The 18,172-nt window shown below is 40.8% G+C and overlaps 1 long non-coding RNA gene across 1 annotated transcript in view; it reads left to right on the top strand.

The window, feature by feature from the left end:
* Positions 1-6,895, top strand: part of LOC140845829 (uncharacterized) — a 47,737-nt gene extending 40,842 nt beyond the window's left edge. Inside the window, exon 3 of the long non-coding RNA XR_012124730.1 lies at positions 6,341-6,895. This is a non-coding gene — a long non-coding RNA (uncharacterized lncRNA). The remainder of the gene's footprint in view (positions 1-6,340) is intronic.
* Positions 6,896-18,172: the final 11,277 nt, after the last annotated feature.

The following is an 18,172-nucleotide window of genomic DNA, read 5'->3' as shown; positions in this document are numbered from 1 at the left end:
CAATTATTTTTCATTCATGTGAATGACAGAAACGGCATCTGTATTATCATATAATGTATAGAGAACAATAGAGCTCAGGACAAGTCTTCCTAACAGTATAGACCATCCCCCAAACTTTTCCAGATGCATCTGGTTCTGTTTTGCCCTATGAAACCTTTCTCAATGAATCTATTTGTAGTGGGTAAAGGATATAATTAATATAAACTTACTTAGCTTTTTACTTTATGAATGCTTGTTTAGGTCACTTCTATGTTTAAGGCCTATGTAGGGCGAGGGGATGTTTCACACAGCTCTGGAAGTGGGCTGTTGATCATGAGCTCCAGTCATTAAAGCTTCTTGAATCTTTAGGTGGTGTTCTAAGAAATTGCTCTCAGCTGGCTGATGGGCATGTTAAACTGTTTTCCAGCACACTCTGTAGCCTCAGCTCCCAGATGTCCCCCATTACTCTTGTCCGTGTTTTTGTCCTTTCTTTTTTTGTCCTTTTAAACAAGTCTGTGCTCATCATCCCTCCAAGTCCCACTCTAGCTTTCAATATCCAAATGGACCAATTCAATTCCCAAAGGGTCAAGTATTTGTTTACACCAAAAATGCAAACAATGGAGAGACTAAAATGGATCTTTCATTTTTCAACCTATGTTGATGTTGCAGAGACACATATTGATCTTCCCTTGTTCTCACCACTCTTGAGCAACTAACTACCTGGAGAGAAAGAATATAAAGCAATATATTCTAACAGTAACATTGATTTCTTTTCCTGAATTGTTGCCTCATTTTATCATGTTGATATGCTCTTGGTACATGATTATAAGCTTCCAGAAAGACTAGGTGGCTTGTTGCAAAATGCAGTGAGTGTCCAGACACCAAGCACAACCCAGGCCCTGATGGTCACTGCTAGTGATCATGTCAATCCCATCATGAGCCAAAAACACAAGCAGGAATCTCTGCCATGGGTGTAAAGCTGTTGAAAACTGTGTGGCCGATACACATTTTGTGGGATGAGATTCTTTTTGAAATGTCTTCCATACTTGGTCTAAATACAGTCTTGCTGAGAAAGCCAGACTGTCCTTTCCCTCTCATTACTCTGTGACTTCATTCCTTTTAAGAACACATTTTTCAGGAACTATCTCCTCTATTTTACTGCTGCTATTTTTAGATTATCTAATGTTCTTCCATGAACTTACTGGAAAATTAGACCTTTTTCATTTCAGATTTATGTTGTAATGCCATCATGAATACAAACTCAATGCAGGCCTCTTTTGAGAGTTTTTTATTTTTTAATTTTAGCAGTAACATGTTACTGAATTTCTGGGCAGAGAATACTTTTTTTCTGTCTGGCAGTGAGTCACGGTTTTAATACCTTGAACGGCTTGCCACAGGCTTCTTTCTCACTTGTAAGTTGCACTTGGAAAAAACAGCGGGTTGAACTGGGTGATGTGAGTTTTGGGCTAGCTCACTGGCAGAGTTTAGAGGGCAGAAGCAGAGGGGAATGTAGTGACAGGTCTCAGGTAAGGGGAAAGTCCACTGATATTCACTGTCAACTGTGATGACACAAAGAAAATGTTTCTCCCACTTACCAGACATGAGGTAGACCCTCAGTGGGGATAGGGCAGACTGTCAGGTTTTCACATATAGCAGGGTATTTTTTAAAATGATATTTTGATGTCACTCTTGGAGCTATCAAACACGTAGGAATCACGGTTTGAACATTTCTACACTTCTCTAGGTGTGTTATGTACAAACTAGCAACTCTTTTCAGGTCACATTTTTCAGCACTGAGTGCTACATTTTATTTGCATCTTAGCAATGTTTGCGTTCCTCTTGCACAGTATTTCATGTTTTTCTCATTTGGGAAAATATGATCAGGGCAAATAACTGTTCAGTCCTCAATATTGAACTGTTAAGCATAGTATTTGTTGATTCCCTGCCTCTTTAGTAAGTGCTTTGTTAATACATTAGATTAAGGCAGTATAAGCAGTTAAAAACTCTTGACAAAATTTATTTATTCATCCATTTATCCATTCATTGTGGAACAAACACTTACTGAAAATTTGTTTTGCACTGGACATTGACTATATGAAGATGAACAAGGCATGGGTTTGCCTTTATTGAGTTCACAATCTAGTGGTACATGCAGGAATGTGAGAAAAAAAACTATAAGCAGTGTAAAAACTATATTCTAAAGAAGAAAACGGGTGGTAAGGGATCACAGAGATGTTTCATTTTATTCTTTATAAGGGGAAGAAGCCGAGGCCCAGGGGAGGACTCCAAGAGGTGGTTACATGTAACCTTCAAGGAAATGCTAATATAATTGGCAAGACAAGAGTAACCCATGCAGAACTACAGGCAAGAGTTTGATACAGGATCTGATTAAGTGCTAGATGCAGGGATGCAGAGCATTGGTGTGGCGTGACAGGACTGCGGGGCAGACGGTGCTCCATGCAGGTGGAAGGCATCGTGGAAGGCTCCATACAGGGGCTTGTGTTGAGCATGAAAGATGCTCAGCATTTTGATAGCATTTGCATTTGTACATCTCAAGTAGGATAATCCAGGACAAGAATATTAGCTATCATAAGGAATGGAGGCCACCACATATGTTTCTTGCAGATTTATTGAGTATATGATACAAAGACAATTTCTTCATAAGTGATAAACCACATCAGGTTATGGAGAATCTGCATGCACCAAATACACATGACTCCTAAGGTTGAAACTGAACACATATTTATAGTGAAAGTAACAGAAATGGTAATATTAATGAACTCCAGTACCACATTTTGAGGGGAGTGGGCCTGGGGATACATTGCAAGGAAATGCTGAAAATGAATCTTAGCTTCTCAGCGGAAACAGGAAGTTGCATGTTTTACAATCATTTATATATTTTGTGTTGATCACATGAAAATCACAGGATGGAAATTCAGGAATGCTGAGATTATATATAACTTTCCAAGAAGGGAAATTTAAGTATCTCTAGTGCACTGAAGGGCTCAAGGGATGTGGTAAAAGGAAACTGGAACATAGGCTGCAATACACATGAACACATGCATCTGCACTGCAGGTAATGAACAGATGAGAGGAATTAAAAGCATCTGTTTCTACTACTCATTTCAACTCACTTGCATAATTTTGAGCCAACTTTTGAAAGGAGGCTTTGCTGAGCTTCCTCTTCTCTAATTCCCAACAAATGGTGGATCGCTGGATGCATGCAGATAACTGTGTGTTCTGAAGTCCCAGGCAAAAGAAGATAAATCCCTGACAAGCAAGTGAGTATAATGTGGAATAAACGGGGGTTAAGCAGTTAAGCAGGAAAATCCCTGTGACCAGAAAGTCCATGGTTTTACTCACAGCTGCTATCTTTCAGGGGCCATTGGCCGATGAGACTCAGGAAGTACCTTGGGGTAACAGCTTCTGCATAGTGGGGAAGGATTCTTTAGGCAGCAACTCATTTCAGAGGCTCTCTTCTCTCCAGAAGTCGGGGTGGTCTGTGAAAGTCCTTCCACAGCTGGGGGGCAGAGAGGAGAAGGCAGTTTGTAGCAGGCAAGTGGCAGCAATCCCTCCCAAGCTGTAGAGTGGGCCCTGGAGACAAGCCATGCTTCCCATAGTTCTTGCATTTGCATGTCTGCATTCACAAGTAGGAACAGAAATAGCTAGAGTTATATAAAGGCAACTGATGAAGATGCTGAACTTTAATGTGTGAATGTTGTGAAATCATAGAAGACACTAAGAATTCTCCAAATCAGTCTATAAAGGACACATACAGACTAGTATAGAACATAGGAGGGCTCTTGCCCTGTCTGAGCAAGGCTCACAAAGGGAAGATAAGAACAGGACTAGGATAGAAATATTTGCCTTATGGGTACCTGGCTAAATGTTTTATCAGTACATTAGCGAGAAAAGATTGGAGGTCATACAATAAACCACCCTATAATTCCATATGTTAATTATTATACCTTTGGGTCTTTAAGCATAATACTAGTAAGCCACAGCCTATGTTCCATAGCATCAGTTCAGGATATATATATTAAATTTTTCTTTTAAAAAATCTAAATAAAAAATAATCCTATCTAAATTTGCTATAGCAGGATATGTGAACTAGGTAAGTTCAATGGTTATTAGCAGAAACATAACAGCAGCCTTTGCTAAATGGTGCCTGAACAAGATGAATTCCTCTTTGGGTGTGTCCAGTGAACATCTGCAAGTTTATGCTTGCCCAACGGATCCACAGAATGCTTGAGAGCTAAATCAGATACCAAGGCTGATGGCCTTCATTTTGTGGACGGCGATGCTGCAGGACCCAGGGGTTCACCAAGGAACGGAATTTCACCCCCAGGACTCACACCCCAAGCCTCAGCTCCCAGTTGGGCACTTTTATAAGTACACCACATTGTTTTAATAAAAAGACAGGGGAGACCAATGTTGGTTTCCAGTAGGAAGATGTTGTGTAATGTAAGCATTTTTACCCACTCCCACAGGAACTGCATTTCTCAACGGGGTGAACATCTGAGATTAAACAACCCCGACAAAGAGGTCAACAGAGGACTTGCTTTGTTCTCTGCTCCTTTCTTTGATTCTGGTTCCCAGAGTGAACGCATAGCTCTTCAGCTACTCCTCTTCTCTTGCCTCGGCTGGGAAACAATGAATGTGTGAAGGCTGACAGTGAGCCCCTTGGGGGAAGGGGACAGCTTTGGGAACTGCGGGATAGCAGCTGAGACATCTCCCTGTCTTGAGGGCCACCTCCTGGCCTGGCTAACCTGCTGGCTCTCAGGAGCAGTCGAGGGCTCTCCTTCCCACCTGCTTTTCTAGTCAGAGGCAAATCCTACCAGACCATCTGAGGTTTCATCATAACACAGAGGGAAGTCTGCTTTATTTTTATGAGGAGAAAATAAATACCACTTTCTCCTTTGAGCAAATATGAGCATTTCTAAGACACATCCACAACTCCTTTTGTAAGAGTTTTGAGCTTACAGGGGTGGAGACCCAGAGGACGGAATTCCCTTAATGTGGAATGAGTTTGTGAGACACGGTGCAGCCTCTTTGTGTAGGAGCTTAAGGACAAGTCTCGGAAATTTCAAGCTGTCAAGCATCCTGAGGAAGGAGCGAAACACGAGGAGTGACGTAGGGAGAGATGGCTGGGAACTCATGGGGGACCACCCTAGGTCTAACCAGGTTCCTCCAAGGCTGCAGGGAGCTGGAATAGCTGAGAAAAACATATTCCTCCACTTCCAGAATGCTTGGCATTCCAATAGCATTCTAATGCTACTCCTTAAAGGAAATATTTAACTTGAGAGAAGTTGTGTGCTGCCCTGTGAGGACAACAAACTCAGGGAAGGAAAGGTCAGGAGAGAGACCCTGGAGGCTCTGTGGGACACCGCCTGGAACCGGCAGCAGGCAGGTGCACGCGCACCCCCGCAGTGTTAGGAGAGTCTAAGACAGCAAGCGTTTCCTGCCACAGGGCATCTGCGTGCGTTCGCGCCTAGTGCAATACCCTTCCCCTGCCTCTTCACAGAAAGACCCTTCAGGTGGTGTCACCACCCTCCTCTGCATTCTTCTTTCAGAAGACCCTGTGCACATCTTTCATAACATGAATCACAGTATAGGATTTTACTCTTATTTCAGCCATTCAACAATATTTTATTGAGCACCTATTCTGTTTGAGGCACTGTTCTAAACACGGGGGATATGGCAGTGAACAGAACAAAACTCTGAGCTCGCTGTCCAGCAGGGGTACGAACAGCTGACACCTAGCGGAGGCCTGCCCTGGGCCAGCCACAGCCGTAACTCATGGTGATTCACTCCCGCACCAAGCCTCTGATGTAAGGACTATTAATATTCTTCATAGGCAGACGAGGAAATAGTGGCATGAGAAGGATAAGACACTTGCCCAGGGTCACAATTAATTCATCTTCCCTTGGTTTGGGGACAGATCCTTATTTAGGAGCTTTCCCAGAACAAGGTAAGCTCTATGGAGTCTGGGGCCATTGACATCTCCTTCCTTGAGTGTCCCCAGCATCTGGTACATAGGTGGTGCTTATAAATATTTGCAGAATGAAGAAAGAAAAAAAAACGGTACTTAAAAACACCCATCAGGAAAAGTCTGGGCTACTTCAATTAAAAGGCTGTGCATTTTGGAAAATGCTGTGTACGTCCATGTTGGCTGTGTGATGGCAGAATCCAGCCATGTGCTGCCTCTGATTTTGATCCTACCCTTACCAAAAAGAAATACATTCTGTTGTATAGCCATGTTTCACTATTATATACTTGTCAATTGATATTGAAACTGAAGTTTAAATTCCTCTTATCACTGCCTCCTTTCTCCCCTATTTATTCATGCTGCTGTGTTTAGTCTCCAGGAAGCTGAGCCAAGTTTCTGAAATGAAAACCACCTCCCCTCGGCCTGAAGCGCTGGCTCTGACGTCCTGGCATAAGAACTCAAAAGCCCCAAGTTCTGGAAGAGTCTTTATTTTGGTATCTAAGCAAGAAGGAAATACCTGGTGCAACTTGTCAGCCTTGAAGAGGAAAAAAGAGAATAACAATACTAACAAAAGATGGTATCCTGGGTGAAGGAGAGACTGTTTATAAGCCTGTATCCTTTGCACGCTTTGCGGGGCAGCGTGGATGCATCGTAGCTCCATGGAAGCGACTCTGCATTGTCTGTGACCTCGCGTACCTTGGAGCTGCTGTGGAATGACTGACGGTGATTAGGATTCCCAATTAGTGGATTAATGGAATTCACGCATGAGCAAACATAATCAGGGAGAGGCTAAAGAGATTGTTTGAGAATGAAATCAGCTAAACAAGAGGAAAAGTCTTGGTAACTGATGTATTTTATTGAAAGGTTTCTTAGCAAGCAGACAGCTGTTCACGATTATGATAATAAAATAGGAGTGCCGTGACGAATGGCAACCACTGGACTAAACCTTTTGTGTGTCATCTCATTTTTTTCATACAATAACTCCTATTGCACTTTGGATTGGCCCTGTTTCAGACACTATGGGCTCACTCCATGTGCCCACGATGAAGCTGAGATCCAGACCTAGGTCCAATCAACTGTAAGGCTTTGGAGTTTACCTGTGATGCTGTATTTGGGAAGATCACCTTCAGGGCCACAGGAAGAAGGCAGGAGGTAGGAATAGTGGCCTTCCGTTTCAAGCACTGCCTTTCACCTGCTCTGTCTGGCAGGTGGAGCCTAATAAGACATTGAGCTGGAGAGGAAACTCTCTGTAGATTTTTAGGATGCCTCCCCCTGGACTTTCTGCCATTCCTGCCCTTCCGCCCAGCATCCTAGAGAGGACTTTAGTATAGCACGGAGGTGTTCCTGTCCCATTTTATGGAGAGAGCACAAAAATACAGCATAGAGGTTTATTTGCACCCTGTCACACAGGTTCTAAATAATAGAATCCATATTTGAGTCTTAATTTTTCTGTCAAAAAGTTGTTCTACATGTGGTAGTGCTCCTTCCCCAGGGGAGGGGCGTGGTGCCAGGCAAGGGCCCACTCAGCCCTACGTTTTCTTCCATGTCAGCTATTCAGTAATGCCTCTCATTCCACATCTTATTATTTCTGGAAGGATCATTTTTGAGTTGTTGATTGTTATTTCTTCTGTGGCCAGGTCTCTGTGTTCACTTACCCTGGAAGCATGTGTGGTAGAGAGAGAAAGGCAGGCATTTCAAGGCAAAGACTGCAATTCTCTTTCTTAGATGCTCACTGTTCATTTGTGAGAAATCAAGCTTGTCATACTGGATGGTCCTGGAGGAGGAGTGGGCAGATGACTTATACTGCTTGGAATTCAAAGGATAGGGTTGACTGGGCTGAAAAGGAGGAAAAGAAATTAGAAGCCCAAGAAAGCATCAGATACTATGCCTATCATTCACGTATCCCCACAGGAGGGATTTCTCTCGGGGGTAGGAATGGATTATCATAAAAGTTGAGCCGCTAGGGCCTAGGGGTGGCACAGAAGCTAAGGAATTCCCTGCCTTTTGGGGGTCACTGTGGGCTTGAGAAGCAGGCATATCAGTGATGACCACATATGAACAGAAAACCAGGGCCTTTCCCCTAAAACTGTCAAAGGCATAAAATCACAGGGAACTTTGCATGACTGGGAGGTGGGACAAGAGCCCCAATAATGACAGCAATTGGATTTCTCATAACTTCAGAGAAAAGTGAACTTGGAGAACATTGAGAAAAGAAATAAATGTGACATATTTTGCCCTCTCGTGTTGTGTACCAAACTTCATATCTACTACATATCCATCCCTTTGACTAGAGAAAAAATTTTGTTGTTCAATGGACAAACATTTCTACAGGAAGTATAACCTAGTGTTCATGATCAAACACCCCAAAAGATGGACAAGAAGGAATGCTCATAGCTCACCTTCAAGGCCACCTGTCTGGCTGTCTGGCTGCATATAAAGGCATGATTTCTAAACACATAATAAAAGTCCATATTGACAGATTCTGTGACTTTATCTTCTTCCCATTCCTTATGGCAGTGGAACCTGCTAGTATTTAATGGAAAAATGATTTATTAAATTCTTACAAGGAAAGAGAGGAAGGAAGCACTGAATTTTTATGGGAAAAAGAATCAAGTCTTCATCCTAGGACTTTTGGGGCTAGATACAGAGGCAGAGGCTTTTTGCCAAGCCAGTGAAGTGTCCATGGATAGTGAGCTGGCACGGTCTGCCTAAGCAAAGGGCTATATTCCTGAAAGGGGAAGGAAGATAGGACTTAATCATTTCACTATTTATCCTGAGAGCCGCGATGCTCAGAGTAAAGGGTTAAAGATCATGAAACCATGTTTCCCTAAACACTTACAATCCATCTCCAGTAGAAGGTAAAAAAGTAAATGGGGCAGCTGAACAGCCTCAGCAGGCTTTTCAAGGTTCATCTTGAAAATCTCACCCCCAGTCATACAACAGTGTCTCTCCCCAAATCTCAACATTAAGGAAAGCAGGATAAGGCAACAAAATCTCACATTGCAAGAGAGATTTTTCAGTGCAATCCCTTCACTGTGGGGGGAATTTAAAAGAAGGAAGTAACAATGCAAGAGCCTTAGTTTTTCTAAAGAAAAGTTAAATACACCTACTGAACCATCCTTTGCTAAGGCACTCGACTTTCTGTCCTGGCAAACACTGATGGAAATATGGCCTGGGTCCCTCCCTCTATCCTATTGCTCCTTCCCTATCCTCTTTTGCTTCCTCTCTCCCTTTTTTCTTCCCTTCTTACTTCATTGTTCTTTTCTCTTTTATCATTTTACACTTGCTGTGGGTCCCCCAGCCTTTTTCAGAAAGAACCCCAGCCAGCTAACATCATTAATGTCTTGCTTGATCAACGAATGCATGATGAGAACATGGGTAACAATGACAGAACACAGAGGGAAATGCAGGGAAGAGTCAGAACAAGGTTAGCACACCACAGTCATGCCGGGGAGTCCTCACATTCTCAAGAGGGGGTTGTGTGCTGGCTTTGAGCTTTCTCATAGCCAATGCAGAGCCGGAAGCAGGACTCTGTTAATGTCTTGGTGTTCCCAAGACAAGAAGAAATCGGTAGCTCAGGAGGAGCATACCCAGTGGGGGCCCTGAGAGAAATCACATTTTGGTGTTTACAACATTGAGCATGTTCCAGGAACACTTTGTTAGGTTTTGGAAAGGAAACAATTATGACACTGACTTCAAGTGGTGCCTTAGTAGAGGGGACAGAATTCCTTACTCTCAAGTTCCAGTATTTCCTGCTTCTCCTGGCATGGAGTTTAATATGAAGTAGCTTGTGGGCTTGCAAGTAGGCTTATAATAGACTATAGCTGTCTACTGCATTCCACAAAAACTATTTGCTTTTTTATGGCAGTCAACATGTACTGAATGCCAGGACTTACTTGGATATGAAATAGTTACCTAGAAAATGTTCAGGTGAAGAAATAATGCCCTAACTCTCAACATGTGACTTAATACTTTGAAAAAGGTAATATTAGCTTGCAGCACATAATTCCAAGCAAAGTAGAGCCATGGAGTGTCTGCTGGTTTCCTATCCATTCTTAAATTAAGGCACAGCAATCTGTTACATAAATCTCTATTTTCTTATTTTAGGTTCAGCCAACATTTTGCTAGTGAATAAATCAGACATCCCAGATGTCATTTCTCCCTGACTAGATATAAATCACAACCAAAAGGCTCACTAGGTTTGCCAAAATTGCTTTGTATGTCAGTGAAATCTAACATTCCTGCCCCAAGATTCTCGCCTCCCCACAAAGGAATAAAGAGATCATTGGCCATCAATACAGCTTCAAAGAATATTAAATCTCCATGTGGAGCAATGAAATCCTCCCCCTGATGTTTATGGTGTATAAATGCACAGGCTGCATCCTTTGCTGGGTGGATGTGGAGAAGCTTCTAGTGCTGCGCTTTTCTCATTGTAGATGTCCTAATTGTCTTATTGAGAAGGATCAGCTACTTCACAGGACTAGAAGCTAAGGAGTTCGTCATTACCAATTCATTTCTTCGGGTGCTATATTAATCAGGAAAGGCTACAGCTACAAGAAACAACCCCAAACTTCAGTGACTTAGGGCAGAAAAGATTTATTGCTCCCTCATGTCACCCATCCAACGTGGGTGCTTTGCTGCGTGCTCTACCACCTGGTGCTTCCCGAGAGGGTTTCCCTTTACCCTCTGTAGTGGCTAAACCCAGAAGAGAACAGAGGAGAAGGCGTGTGCGCAGGTTTGTGCTGCCAGTTTCGTGGCTCAAGCCTGGAGGTGGCAATCCTCCTACATTCATCCCACAGAACTCAGTCTGATAGCCACTCCCCCCTGCAAGGGGGTGGCAAATATACCTTATTTCTGAATGCAGCAGAAGAAATTAGTTTGTTATTATCCGGCCAGCTGTACACAGATGTCTGCCTCCGTCTGTTCTTCCCCTTGTCTCTCTCCGTGTTTCTTCCTTTCTAGAGTCTACTGAGTTCTAGGTGCTTTGATGAGAGATTTCCATTTTCTGCCCCTCCCTCCCTGAAGGTACCTTATTGGTCCAGGTACCAATACTTCCCTACTGGGAAGCTTAACTCAGTGATGGACAGATGGTCTAGAAGAAAATTCAGAAGGAATTACTTTAAAATATGTTTAATCATCAAGAATTAAAAGAGTAAAAATGAGACTAAAATATGGCTGACAACTATATATCAGTATATTATTTTCAACAGAAAAGATGCAAACTTCCTGACATAGTCATTGCCTAGATCAAGTCATAGAAGTGAAGTATTTTCACAATGAATTTAGCCAAATATTTTCAGCAGTCACAAATATGTGGAGGAAACTATATCTAGATCAATTCAAGATTTAGCAGTACTTATAATAAAGAATAAACAGTAACATTTTAAGTCCAAATTTCCTACTTTAAAAATAATTCTTCAAATTAATGAAAGTTGTATTTCCACTCTCCACCTTTACATATGGTGATGATAGGGACCTGGCTAAATCCTGATTCAATTTGATACCAAATTAGAAATTTAAATTTTTGAAAGAAACTTTCACTTCATTTATCACTAATCCTGAACACAGCCACTCATTCCAGGGAGCGTTGGGGGGGTGGGGGGTCACAGGGAGGAAGCTAAGAACAGTTAAACTTGCATATGCGTTAAATGCATCACTTTTGTGTTTTCCATTAACAGTATTTTATTCAGTAGATTACATAAGATATAAGTAATTTTTTTAAATTGGGCGTCTTTCAGTGTTTCTCTCCTCATGTGAATTTTAGTGAAGAAATTAATGCATTGGTAAGGGACTGTTAAAAGAGACAGAAGGAATTGAGAGAGGATAGCACATAAACTAGAGAAATATTGGCTTACAGCACAGAATAAAATTTCATGCAAAGTGATAATTCAGCTATTTCTTTCCTGAGGTGCATTAAAAATTTTTAGTTTAGTTTAGTTTTAAAATGTCTCCCTTATGGAAGTACCAATAAGGTACAGGAGAATTGTAATAAATTTTCATTTCTATTTTTCATGGGATAATTCATTTTGGTTTATTGACTTGTGAGACCAAAACGGTTTTGTTGCTCAATTTTATAAAGCCTGAGTAAATAAATTCTGCTTACCTATAAGCCAGGACGACATGGTTGTAATCTTCCTTCCTGCCCTACTGGCTGCTTTACTTACCATACAGAAATTCTTTCCTCAGCATTACTTCCTCCCTAGAATGTGAGCTTCATTAGGACAAATTCTTGGCTTATTCATCACTGTATTCTCACCATCAAAACATTATCTGACACATACTGAGCCCTCAATAAATACTTAAAGATTTGGATGGATGTAAGTGGAAGCAAGGGATCTTCAGTCCTGGGGCGTAAATAGATATGATTGTGCTATTTTTGTGTTGGATGTAGACCTGAAAACAAATTAGTTTTGTTAACTATATTGGCAGTGTATCAAAAGTTTACTTATTCACTCTTTCATTCGCTCATTCATTCATTAATGTATTTAGTGTATACAGCATTAGATTAGGCATTGAGGAAAGGATTTATAGGATGCAGCCCCTGCTAAGAAATCAATTCACTGAAGATTAAAAAGTTTACTCAAACTCAGGTGATGTGATGAGAAATATAATGAATTTGAAAAGCCAAGGGACAGTGTAGTCATTCTGAGGGGTGACTTTTTTAGACTTTGTTCTGAAAATGACTTGAGAGACTAGAGACTCTTACAAGTTTCTGCAACTGGATTTCCACAACTGCAAGGGCAGAAATATACTTTCTTGTATCTCTTAGAAAGGCAGCATTTATCTTCTAATTTTAAATCAATAAATCTATGTTGGTGATTGAATTATACTGTAACAACACACTGACCATTTAAAGTGATAGTGATGATTCTAGTTAGTCTCCCACGCAGAGCAGGGGCAGAGCTATCTTGCCTTATGAAAACTGACTCTATTGGATATCCCTATTATCTTTACAGAAGGGGACATACTATAGAGATTCTTACAATCTTAAAGTGAGGAAAACTGGATGTTTTCATGAAGCTTTAACTCTGGGGTACGTATAAATTCATTTTCCTGGACTTGGGTATAAACAAACTGTGTCTAATTTGCATTGTGAAACCCACTACAAAGGAAATTACTCTACAGATAAAAGATATGAGGAAGACATTTTCTAAATGGATTGCATATCTAGTTTTTGTCTCGTGTTATCTGAAGAAGTAATACCTTCCTTCATCCCTCTGATGCACCACAAAAAATGTGACAGGGGTGGGAAACGGTAGCCAAATTTTATTGATCTCCTCCTTCCCAACAGTAACATTCTAATTAAGTAAGTGTTAGATCCAGGATAGACTAAAGCATGAGATGGAAAAAAAAGTAGACCCTTGCAATAACATAATGAGAAAAGTATTTTTAAACTGAATTAACACTGTTTGAAAAATGAGGCAACTTGATTCTGTCATATGTGGGGCTCTCAAGAGGTGAAATTTTGTACACACAGCACAGATGTGTGCTGACAGATATTGAGAAAAAATGAAGATCATGCTGTGGAAAAACTGACATGCATTGGTCATATAAATCTTTGGAACAATCATAGATGAGTCATGGCAAATGTTTATAAGGAAGGTATTTGCATAAAAAATTTTGGATTTAGCCAAAGTACCTCCATTTTAGAAATTGTACTGATTAGTAAGAAAAAGAGGTAGGTGATGAGAATTCAGTTTTCCTCAAACCAAAAGGGAAGCAAAGAAGGGGCAAGACCCCAGCCTGGAAAGTGTCTTTAAAGTGGAATCTGGAAAAAACAGCTTGACATTTTTTTCACTTTCAGATCTCTCAAGGTCAGAAGTTCTTGTACCCCAAACTGATTCGCTGTGTTAATATATTTGTGACTCATATAGGTTATAATAGACCATAAAGAATAGAGGTACCAAGTAGAAAAGAATGTCATAAGGACAATAAATTAATCTGTTGTGTTTGCTTAAATGTGGGTGGCTTTGCTCCAGGAAGTCAACTTAGACCCAGGCTCATCCTGTCTTCTTTCTCTGTTATCCTCACAACGTGGCTTCCATCTTGTTGTACGGCCACACTTCAGCCAGCAGAGTTGAGGGCATCCCCCTTCTTTATTAATGGCATTCTGGAAATTGCATATACTCATGTATCTCAGGTCCCATTGGCCATCATTTAGTCACATGGCTACATTTAGCTTCAAGGAAGTCTGGGAATTGTAGTCTTCAACTGGCTGGCTTGGGGCCCAGGTAAAACTCAGGGGAAAGAGGTAGAGAAAAGATAATAGGAGGCACTAATAGATCTGCCATTCAACTGGAGAGAGGAATGCAAGCACTCTTGAAACTGAGATGGTACAGAGGCTGGGGCATGTGAAGTTAAGCAGTGGGAAATAGGATAGAAAGCCAAATCGCACTTAACAAATGAATTGATAATGATTAATAAGGTGCAAGGTTGGTATTTATTGAGAGCTTATGAAGAGTCAAATACTTTCCTGTGTTATTTGTATAGACTAGCTCATTTATCCATCAAATTGCCCCCTGAGGTAAGCATAACAATTATTTCCACCTGAGAGATGAAAAACTGAGGGACAGAACAGTTGAGAACTCACTCAAGGTCACATAACCTAAAACCTGCCAACAGTGAAAGATAAATTCAGGGTGAACAGACATTTAAACAGAGAAACCAGCATTGAGTCCATAAGAGGGTGGGAAAGAAAAATCTCCCCACTGTACTTATTTTAGTTCACTTCTTCAGATGGAATTTATATGCCTGTTGGCCTCTCATGGAAACAGCTTTGAAAGTCTGCCTTTCAATTCATTGTGAAACTTCTTCCTAAATTTTTGCAATGACTTCTGTTCACTTCTCTTCCTCAGCAGTGTTCTATTTGCACTGAGGCACTGTGGACTCCAGTAAACAGTCCATGATTCCCAAGGTGGGGCCACCTTGACAGAGCACTATAGCACCCCTCTGGCACTTCCTGAGGATGGCAGGGAGATGGGCCCTTTCCTGACCTTAACCCAGAACCACTGGCTTTGCCTCACTGATGCCACAGGTTAGACCTGTTGCCAGGCAGACGTGGGCCTCTGCTCTCCTAGGAGTTTCCTACTCCCCACAACCTTCCTGTTACCCATAAAGATCACTCTGACACACACAGAAATTATAAAATACCTGGATACTTTTTAGCAAGTGATTCTGGCTACTATAGAACTATCTATATACAACTATCTGCTTACTTTGATTAAATTCAACACATTGGTTATACATAGCAGGACCTAGAAACATGCATGAAACACAACTTGTGACTACAGAAATCTCTAGACTACAGAACTCTTTAGATAATCTCTTGTGGCTAAATTGTCTACATGGATTGTAGAAGAAAAAGTCTAATAAAAATAACATCATAAGGGAGAATAAGTGTCAAAGAAGTGAAAAGGCAGTGTTGTATCTGTTGAAGAAGCGTCATATTTGTCCTGTTTGAATGAGTTACTGAAAAGCTGTATCAAATGCGTAATTTACTTGAATTGAATTATACATGCTCTAATTGGGAGGGAGGAAGAAAGAAGCAAAGCAACTATGTTAGGGTACAGCAGTTTCCAACCCCCTTTCTATTTAATGAGATACATTCTGGAGGGAGCATGAGACCGGAGCTGTGAATCTGCCCATCCTTCAATGTCTCTAGTCCTTTCGTGCTGTAGAGGTTTGCAAGGACAAGTCCAGGGAAAGGTGATTTCAGGAATTTCACAGAGTAACTTTGAATTGATTATACCTGTGTGTTGACATTACAACCTGACCAGAGGTGCCAGAAGTTTCTCTGGTTTATTAGATTTTGACAAACACAGATGAAGAAACTTTTCCTGGTGGAGGGACAGGCATGAGCAAATGCATAGATAGGGCAGAGTGGGATATTGGAGCATAGGGTGAATGCAGGGAAGAGATGGGAGAGGAACCTCATGAAATAAATTTGTAGCTACTTACTCATCTGGAAACCAGTTTTTCTAGACTGTTTAGAGTTAATCAGAATTTGGGTTCATTTCACTTTCACGTGCCACACATGGCAAGAAGGGGAATTGAGAAGTAGGCACCAGTGACTTTCTGCTTCCTCCATTTCCCACGTGTGTTACGTGCCACTTGTTCTGCCTTCCTGCTTTTTCTGTGAAATAGTGAAGTTGAAAGTATTGGACATGAATTCAAATCCAGATGTGGATAAAAAGTAGCTCTGTGAACTTGGGTCCCTTAGGGCTCATTTTTTCTTCTCCATCAGTATAGTATCCCCTAACACTCATGCTTACCTTGAGGATTAAGTGAGACGAGATAACGTATTTGATAGCACCAGTGCTTGGCAAGCAGCTGGCGCTCTCATTATCTCACACCTGTTGGAGGTCCTGCCAAAGTATTTCACCTAGTCCTGCTCTTCCCTGCCAACAAAAACAGACATAATTTTATAATTCCAAGAGGGTGTGCCTAGATGCTCTAAAGGCCCTGCATCTATCTTTGACTCACTGTGTCTTCCTGAAGTTCCATCTCATCTCGAGGCTTTGCTCTATACTTGGGAAATTACAAAATGTTAAGCATAGATCCTGGAGTCCACTTTCAGATGAAACATTTACATTTTAACAGACATTCTGCTTCCAGACCTCTGCTCCAGAAGGAAAGGATGGGGATTTTGGAGGCTAAGCCAATTTGTGGAGGGAATTTAGAAATCAGACATAGCTTCTTTTGTGCCCTTCAAACACATTGTGTTAAGAAATGGGCAGATCACTCCACCCGTGGACATGGCAACCTATAGAAAGATAAATTGAAATTTATGAGTGATCGGGAAAGGTCTATAGTCTAATGCTGAAAAATTTATGTTGTAAGTCTCAGTGTTTTTCCTCTTTGTCTTTGTACCTTAAATTTTTTGCCACTTACACAATTTACAAAGAAGAACTAGGAAAAAATGTTTTTTGAAACAACTTATAATTGAGTTTTGTGACATTATAGATTAATTATGTAGAAGATACCAGACTTATTTTCAGAAGATATGTAAGAAGTTTGGAGAAATGAAAATTCAGGCCTGCTGACATGAGAATATTTCTTTTGGGAAAATATGCCCTAACAACTTCAGTGGCAGTAACTGATTTATCCTTCATTTCTGGGTTTTCGCTCTGATCTGATTGCAACGAAGTACATTGTCCAAGTTTCTAAAATTGGTCAGCCTAACAAACTGAAGTAATTGCAATCAGATGTTGCATAGGATAAGGTCAGCAAGTTATCTGAATGGGGGAAAGTCTGTGTGGGATTTTAAAGGCAATCCCAATATGATAGAGTTTATCACTTTTCCTCTCTCCTTCCTTCCTTCTTTCCTATCCTGCCCTTCTCCACAAAAAGCCCCATTATTTGGGTGTAAGTCATAAAACAGTTGACTAAATTGACAAACTCCTAAAAGAATAGTGAAGCTCTGCCTCACTGGAAACATAGAGATGTAGCAGTAAATATGTAACCTCATCTGTGAGTAGGAAGTGCTATAAAGTGACAGAGAAAATGAAAAGATTTGAAAATGACCTTTGAAACATTGAAAATGACCTGGGAAACAACTTACAGATCCTCTGTCAATATGTTCATGAGCAAAAATGTAAATTTTACAAAATGTTTTAGGAGGTTAAATATTATCCAAGCATTCTATGTTGTCAGCTCCAAGCCATCTTTTCTTTGTTCCTTTCACTTACTAGATAACTCATATGAAAATGTTCAGATGTATTGATCTTGATATTGAATGTTCCCTTTGCAAGACAGTAAAAATAACAATATTTAGCAGATTTGGAAGCAAATATGAGTCATTCTTCCATTTTGCAGAGTTATTATGAAAAGAGGTTAATGAGTTGGTAGTATGCAGGCAATGATCAAAACTTTTGAGCAATGACATAAAGCACCAGAAAGTACTGGAGAGTAGTGGGGTGGCCTGAATTCTATCCCTGATCTCTGCAGACTTGGAGAACATTCTTAATTAAGGAAACAATGGAAGGTGTAGGAATTGTACTATTTTGGTGGAGAGAATCACTCCTGTGGGATCCATACTAAAAACAAATATCTCTCATGGGCCTGTTAAGAAAAAATGTCAAATATAGGAAATTAGGAGAAAGAGAGGCTTGTCATTCAGAAAACTGTCTAATGGGTCCTTCCAGAAATTACCCAACTCTCTAGAGGAATTTTGTCTCAAAAAAATTCAAAAAAAAGAGAACCTCA

This window comes from Manis javanica, chromosome 13 (assembly GCF_040802235.1).
Source record: "Manis javanica isolate MJ-LG chromosome 13, MJ_LKY, whole genome shotgun sequence".
Lineage (NCBI taxonomy): Eukaryota > Metazoa > Chordata > Mammalia > Pholidota > Manidae > Manis > Manis javanica.
Note: the sequence above shows the minus strand (reverse complement) of the source record. Positions and strands in the feature narration are given on the sequence as shown.